General features: G+C 39.4%; 1 pseudogene; it reads left to right on the top strand.

Annotated features, from left to right (window-relative positions):
• Positions 1–4,782: 4,782 nt before the first annotated feature.
• LOC147415920 (uncharacterized) lies at positions 4,783–6,003 on the top strand (annotated as a pseudogene).
• The last annotated feature ends 2,584 nt before the right edge of the window (positions 6,004–8,587 follow it).

Genomic DNA, 8,587 nt, shown 5'->3' with positions numbered 1-8,587 from the left:
TTTTTTTCTTGTTTTGTGGTGTGTGCTTGGCAAAAACTGTTTAAGGACGTGAAGAGGAAAGACAAGATTTGTAGAGAGGTTTTGTCTCAGTAGTGGGACCGGTACAGCTGATAAAAGCAGCCAAGCTTTTAGGTAGCCGAGGCAGGCACCCACTTGTGTGCAGGAAGCATCAGGCCTCAAAGCTAGATATAAGGGGGAATGTGACCGATTGGGTGATCTCTGTCAGAGGGGCCATCTTGTACCTCTGGAGCAGAGATGACACTTGAGACGGGGGGGTAATGAGGAGGTAGCTGTTTTGGTGCGGGCAGGGGTTCTGACACATGAGAAGGTGTACAGATTCTCTTTGGGAATGGGGGAGAGGCTGTAGCTGGGAAAGCTGAGGAGACGTGTCACACCTTTATCGAATGGGATGTGCAGTATTCACTACAGCTGACTTTCACTTTCCAGGAGTACTGTTCAGTGTAATAGCATGAAGTCACGATGAAATATAATATAGGAATTGATGTTATTTATATATTACGGAATGAGGAAATCTCAATGATTTTTAAAACATCTATATTCTACTCAGGTTTGGTGGAATCAAGGAAACGACTCATCCTGTTTCATCTCCAGCAAGAAAACTATAATAATCACTGAAGAAAGGGTCTGATTGGGACTCTGGTGCTGTGTAGAGAAATGGTCTCCATTTTGCTCTCAAAGAGTAGATGAAGTATAGGAGTGTTTCTTTTTTCAAATGGGAAAAGTGATAACCACATGTCGGGGATCAACCTTTAAGTGTTAGCTTTCAGCTAAAGCTGTAGGTCAAGCCTGTTTCTGTGGTCCTTCTTGCCTTATCTGCAGACGTTTTCTATGTGTTGGCTCTGTTATCTCACTGCTGTAACATCCCACAAATATTTAACAGATTTATCTTATAGCATCCCTTCAAAATAAAGACATTCCCTTCTTCCTGATAGCGGGGCAAAAAAAAGCAAAGGGATCTTTGTCTCTTTGGAGTCAGATACTTAGTGAGTTAAGCTTTCTGGGCAAGAACAGAACAAGCATAAAATATGGTATTTGCTCCAATGCAGGATTTTTTTCTTATTACGATTTTAAAATCTTTGGGTTTTGTTATGCTGCAGCCTGCAGGTGTACATAAAAGTTGCAGTGGGAATAAGAATAACAAAAGTAATACTTTTCACTCTAGAAATGCAAGTTTTTAAAGTTGTACTTGGACAACTGCTCGTACCTTCTGAAAGATCTCAGTTACGAGCAGGAAAGCATCTCTATGTCAAAAACTCTGCTTCTAAATGAGAAAATGGAGCACTCTGCTATCTCAGTTGTGTAGCATGAAAGCAGGAAGCATGTATTTAAAATGAATTGCTCTGGAATTTGTTTAGGCCTGTATTTCAATGTGATGGTTTTACTATCTAGACTACTTGTTTTAAAGTCTTAGTCACGTGTCTTGTATCTAAATTCAGGCAACTGAAACTCTTATAACTAGGACTCTGTAGATGTGTGAGGCTATGCCTACACTGTTATCCTTGCAGGACGTGGGAACTTAAAAGCTTATCTTAACAGTGAAATTGTAACCCGGGATGGTGAATATTAATATTAGAAATGACCGTGGCTGATTTCTGCTGCCCCCCCATCCTGGATTTGTATCAGAGTAAATAGTTGTGTATAGAGCCTTGTTATAATTGCACTACTTTCAACCCTCATTGCGATTCATACCTGCATTCCTGTATTCCTTTTTCATGTGCGTGAAATTTTAAGCTATTGCCATCTGATAGCTGCTTGGGATAGCACCTATTTCATCCTTCTCTTTAATTGAAAACAGCCACAACAAAACCTCTCTATAAACCTTAAGGAATGTGTTCCCTGACAAACAAAAGAGCATTATGCTACCCCCATGGCAGTTTGGATGTTTAATTCCGACATTTAATTCGGAAATGGACAGGGGGAAGTGCTACTGTGGAAAGACGTGCAGACCCCCAAGCCCCAACAAATCTTGTGGCTGCACATGTCTGCAGAGCCAAGAGTTTCTCAGAAATAGGAGTAGGGACTCTCTTCCACTTAGCAAAGCAGGCAGGTCCAGCTGGCCTTCGGAGAAGCTGTGGAGTTTTTCCGTTCAGCGTTTCACTCTTCTTACCCTGCAGTTAGAAAGCAAAGTGGATGCAACAGTGATTGCTGTGTAATTCCTGCATTTGCCACAGGCCTCTTCTGTAGATAGGGAAGCATATATGGGGGCTAACCACCTACTTTTTTGTGTGTGGTTTTTGGGGGTTTATTTATTTATTTTACTTTACCATATGGCTTTAAGAGGAAAATTAGATCTTCTTATTTGACTTGGCATTACTGATACACTTTTTTTCCCCCAATAGAATTTTTTTTCCTAAGATGCAATCACTTACAAATCACATATTTCTCTTCCTCTAGTAGAGGAACTAAAACAACACACAGCCCTTTTTATACTGTCAGTGCATGTGCTCTGCAACCTGCCACATGGTGGTCTTAACCTACGTCTTTTCTGTGTGTTTGTTTTGGGTTTTTGTCAACCAGATCAGGTATACTGATATATAGTTCGAAAATTGAGAGAAAGAAACAGAGCTGGTGATTCAAATTCTATCATACTGCTTAATTTTAGTCTAAATCAGTGGGGATGCAATATATTTGAATCCATACAGATTTGTGTGTGTGTGTGCCAGTCATCTTACCTTACCAAACAGAAGAATCCAGCTGAAAAGTGGAGCCCACAGGTTTATTATTCTCTGTAATTCATAATATAGCTTTGATAAATATAATGCTCAGTCATCCATTCTGTGGATACTCATTGCAAGACTTACCAGTCTAAAACATTTAGCTTTATGTTGGGATTTCATCAATGTAAAAAGCTCTTAAAAAGCTAATAAATAATGATTTGAGGTAATGGTCCGTCTGAAAGATTAGAAATGAAATATGTAGATTTCCAGTCTCCAAGAACTGATAATTATTTACTTGACACTATTTTGTATGCAGTAGAAGAAAACCTTTAAAAGGTCAGTTATCCTTTGGCAGAGGAGTTGGTAAGATATTAAAATAGGCTAACATAAGCCAGAACTGGCAGTGATTTAGACTTGTGGTAGGTAATATTTATGAGAGTTCACAAATGTATAACAGTCCTGCCAACTTATTACTTATTACTTATCCTTTCAGGCCTTAAAAAAATTAAAGTTGTTTCTTCAATCTTCTGGCACTTATGGGCTATACAGAAATGTTAATTTCTGTTTATTTTTGTAGAATTTCTCCAACTTCTATGAGAGGAAGATCGTGATGGGATTAGAGTTTCTTTTCCTAATTGCTTTCTTTCCAAATTCCTCCTGTTACAATTACAGAATGTTCTGGTTTTTAGTCTTTTGGGTTTTTTCCACTTCCGCCTTCCCTCATATGACTCCAAGCAAAACTTATTTTTGCGTTTCTGTTTTATGGTTATACGAATACTGTACAGTCTTTCTGGCTAGTATCTTTTCAGTAATGAGCCTAGAGATGTCTAAAACCCAAATTCATGGAAAATTCTGCTGGAAAGCCTAGAAAGGTCATGTTTCTGCATCCACTGGAGGGATTCTATGGAAAACTCAGCAGAGCATCTAACCAACTGCTTTACTGAGATGAAACAGAGGTAATAGGGTGTTGGCCTTGCTAATAACACTGTTTTCTTTATATCCCTAAACTATTAATTTGGATTTATTTTATAAACTCTGCAAGCTAGTTAATGGTTCTGTGTTGAAGGCCTAACTGTTGGCAAGGAACTGTCACATGGCTATTCACGCTGGCTTTGTGCCTCAGTGCCCCCCGGTCTTCCTACAAAACTAGTTTCCTTTAGTATAGCATGTCTCCAGCAGAGTTGAGAGTAAGTGTAATATGCTGATGTGATAGTGGTGGGTCAGGTGAGCTACCAGTCAGATATCCTTGAGAGAGACCCAGCAGCACGGGTGAATGTATGTGGCTGATGTTCCCAGCATCAGTTGACCAAAAATGCTGCTCCTTCGGTCTGTGTTCTCCCTGGGCGCCTGTGTGTGTGCCACAGTCAAAGAGCAGTGGCACCAGTGCCAATCACCTCCACAAGCGTAAGATTAGTTCTCGAAATCACAGGTGAACGCACATCTCAAATACAAGAGCTCTGAAATCTCAAAGCTTGTAGAAGTTGAGGGTGGTCTGAGCAGTCGACACCACTGACATTTGAAGTTTTTTTAGTACCAATCACAGTCACTGGCACTTGTATAGTAGATGTCAATACCTGTCTGCTCTAATATTTCTGGATATAGATAGGCAGGTGGCTTAAGATAGACAACAGGAATGAAGAAAAAAAAACATGAAACCATCTTTTGGAGAATGGTCTGATACTGGTTATTGATGCAATAAGTTAGTGAGTAACACCTCAAATAGAGATGTGTGCAGATGTGCGCGTATGTATAAAAATAAAGCCTGTAATGATATGGACAAGAAAGAGCTTTCTGACATGAAGTTTTTGTAGCTGTCAGCTGTGCATTGGATTAAGTGTCCAGTACTGCTGTTCTGCTGTCTTTTTAGGGCTGGGAAGAAATGGAAGTGATGCTCCTCACAGACACCTTGGTCTAACCAAAGCAGAGCTGTGGGTTCTGGCAAAGTGGGTAAGGCCATATATACCTGAAGCAAACAAGGATGTGGATATAAACAGCGGTAGCTCGCAGTCTGCTGATGATAACTGCGCTGCATAGAATTGACACCCGACAGAATATGTGGGTAACTTGGGCTAATGAAACAGGAAACAATGCATTTTGTCTGTCCATGGCCACCCCCTCTGATCCTTTCTGGACATGCTTGGTCGGTGTCCCATATTTCAATCCACGGGATTGGACCAGGTTTGTTTCAAATAGCTCAATTCTAAACGAAAGCGTTGTCAATGACATGTGCTTTGTGAAATACAACAAAACCTGGGTTCCACCAAATTGTAAAGCGGGAGGCAGAAATATGACGGGGTTGGCAGCGGTGTTGATTATCCGACATCTCAACAAAACATTACCGTGGGACCCACAGGAATTGGATTTGGTGGGTTCCAGTTGTGGCAATGCATCTTGTTTTGGCTTTGCAGGAATTGCGATTACAGGGGTAAATGTATACAAACAATATAACTGGCCTGGATGGACAAATGTAACGAGTCCTTCCCCATGGTACGATTAGAAGAGCAAAGGTGGTTACTGTGATGGAGCAGTTGGGTGGGACTCACTGAGAAGTGCAGCGAATATATGGAACAATGACAGTACTAAAGCGTTACCTGAGGGCATCTTTTTAATTTGTGGAGATAGGGCTTGGCAAGGGATCACAAAAAGGGCGATCGGGGGACCATGTTATCTTGGCAAGTTGACGCTTTTTGCACCTTCCATGGTATAACTCAGGAATCAAAATCGCTCTAAATGGGACCTAACGCAGCTGACGCCCGATTGTGACGATAATGTGAAACTATTAGGAAAGGCGTCTAGAGTTGCTCTATCATTATTCTTGCCAGGGGCTGCTGCTGGTAATGCTTTGCGAGAATTATCACATTTAGCGTGCTGGACCGTTAAACAAATTAATTTGACTTCAAGTATACTGACGGAATTATTAGAAGACGTAGATACTGTTAGGCATGTTGTGTTACAAAATAGAGCTGCTATAGATTTTTTGCTATTAGCACAAGGTCATGGGTGTGAAGATTTTGATGGATTGTGTTGTATGAATCTTTCTGATCACTCTCAATCAATTCATAAGCATATATAGGAATTACAGGAGAATGTTAAGAAGATTGGCATTGATCGTTCTCCGCTAGATACATGGTTGAGTTCCTGGGGTATAACCGGATGGCTGCTACATTGGGTAAAATATGGTATCTTTATCATAGCTATGATATTAATTGTATTACTGATATTACCTTGTATCCTACGATGCATCCGATCAATGATTGAATGGGCTGTGAAACAAGTCTGGATTGTTCAAAAACAAGAAGGGGGGTGTGTGGAAGGATATTTATGAATCGATGGACATGTGAACAATCCAGCCTTTTCAGAAAACCTGTATTGGGACGTGCCGGAACTGCAGAAAGCATAAACAACTCCTGGATGCAGGACAGGATATGGCCGCCATAATGATGCAGCCTTTTATTCCTAAGAAACAAATATGGACATATATGGACATAACTCACAATGTAACCAATCGTGTTAGAGGGCAAACTATTACTTATGACATAACCAATCAGAGCTTGCCAGGTATTGCTAAGGGCTATAAATCACGCTGAACATAAGGAAATAAAGGTTCACTTGCTTGATCATATTGATCGTGTCAGTGTCCTCACTCATCTCCCGCACAGAGCAAGCTGGTTGAGATTCAGATTTTACTTCCTTATCTTCTTTCAGAGCATCATGTTCTGAAAAAGACTCTATATTTGTGGAAAACTCTTGCTTTTCTGTCTCTGAAACAACCTCATTGACCATAATGCAGTTATCACAGAGAAATTGTGGACAATTCAGACTCTAACTCAGTCAGAATTGCTACTGATCTTGGTGGAAAACAGAGGGACAGGCAATAAACCCTTTCTTAGCCTGTAATATTAATTATGCATTTCAACATTTAAAAAAAGCTCTTTGTTAGAGTGATCGGCTTTGCTATAAGTGTCGGTCGAAGTTGCAATTGCATCTGTTTTACTTTAAAAATTGAAGTCCTGAAAAATGCAGCTTTGCAATAATTTTATGCTACAAGCACCATGTTAGTTTCTTTTGTAATATTTCTTTATATTAGATGCAGACTGCAAAATTGGAAGCAAAATAAGGATCAAATATTTTATCAATCTAAACGTATGATTGATCTGAGGAGGAGACTGACTTAAGGTAGCTGGGGGAATTAAAAGAAATAAACTGATGTCTAATCAAAACTTGATGCTCAGATAAACTCCAGTGTCTGTTCTGATGAAGCCTAAGGGAAACAATCATACAGCTATTTCTCAGTATCTTAGGCAAAGCGAGAAAAAACAGAATGAGTTATTTGATTCTTCATTTTTGGTGTGTACACACTTAAATGTTTCCTTAAATTTATTTCTATTATGCAGAAGAGTAATGAATGTCACTTGAATTAGATAGGAAACAATTTTCCCGTTTCATGGAATTTTGAATCTGTAAATATTTAAATGTCTTGGTCTACTACACTTATTCCAAAGTCATACTGTTTTGGTTAGTGATTTTTATTTTTGTCAATTACTACAATATTTAAACTTAGAAGTCATGTAAATAAGGATTTGTTTGAAAATGACAAATCAATTGTCAGAACTTTTTTTTCCAAATTGATAAGTCAATCTTTTCACATGCAGACTCTCTTGATGAAAACTATTTTACCCTGGTTTGTAATAAATCAGCAGTTTGGGGAAGCAGAGAAGAAAAATCTTGTATTTGCCTTAAACTATTAATTCTAGTCTGGATAGCAGAGAACAGCATTTAGCAGGTCTATGAATTACAGGTTTAATTTGGTTCCCTTTTTTTCTTCCTCCTTGGCTGTAAAGTTGTAATGACAAACAGTGTTATTTCCCTTCTCGGCATATGCCACATGCCGCTGGAAAATATGCAACAAAATGTAACATTAACATTTCCCTGACACTTCTAAAATTAAACAAAACCTTCAGGGAAAGGAAGCTTCAAGTTAATTTATGTATTCCTCAGCTTTCAGGATAGGACGTGAGGGTGGACACCACCCATAGCAACTACTTAAGCCAAAGTTATTTCTAGTTTAATACAAGTACAAAGTCAAATGTGATGAACAGAAGGCTTGAATGGTGATTTTTAAAATGTGGTAAATATGCATTTGTCTCCATGTATTGACTATATTCTCCAGTGTTTTGTACTTTGAATATAATGAGCCTTTCAAATTAATACTTTAAACATTGGTAGTCTATATATTATGAAACATGAATCTCATTTGTGTTTCTTAATGGGAATAACTGCCTGTGGCTCTCTGGATACTCCTCACCTAGCTAGGTGACTCAAAGTCTGTCACTTTCCTTATTCAATCAGGTGACTGGTTTGTATTTCCTCAGCCTGGGAGGGTAGACTTTCAGGTTTGCTGGCTGTAGAGCAAGACATATAGTGGGTCACCTTGAAAGGGAACTAGCCATGTGCAAGTCTCAGAGCAGATTGATTGGGGGGGGGGGGGGGGGGGGTTTGGGGGGTGGGCAAGGTCCTCATGTGAAATCTCCTGTTAACCTAAATGTTCTGTATATAAGTAAGAAACTTCAGAAACTCCAAGCTGTGTGTGTTTTGTTGAGAGCTTGGCACAAAATTCGTCTGTGGATTTTACCTCTATGTGCAGTAACATGACATCCGTGCTCCCACTCTGTGACTTCTAATCCCTTTTCCAATGATTTTTCTGTTTGGGTTTAGGTTTTTTTTGTCTGGTTTGCTTTTTTGGGTTTATATTTTTGTTGGGGTAGTCTTTAAATGTACACTGCATGAAAGTAAGGTCTGAAATATTTTGTCTTGTTCCTCTGACCAAACACATATTTATAAGGAAGACATGGAACCTTGAGTTTGATCAAGTCTGCAGACATACAAGGTGCTTTGTGTCACAGCTACTA

Source organism: Leptosomus discolor, chromosome 2 (assembly GCF_034619465.1).
Source record: "Leptosomus discolor isolate bLepDis1 chromosome 2, bLepDis1.hap2, whole genome shotgun sequence".
Lineage (NCBI taxonomy): Eukaryota > Metazoa > Chordata > Aves > Leptosomiformes > Leptosomidae > Leptosomus > Leptosomus discolor.
The sequence above is the reverse complement of the archived record's forward strand: the minus strand, read 5'-3'. Positions and strand labels throughout refer to the sequence as shown.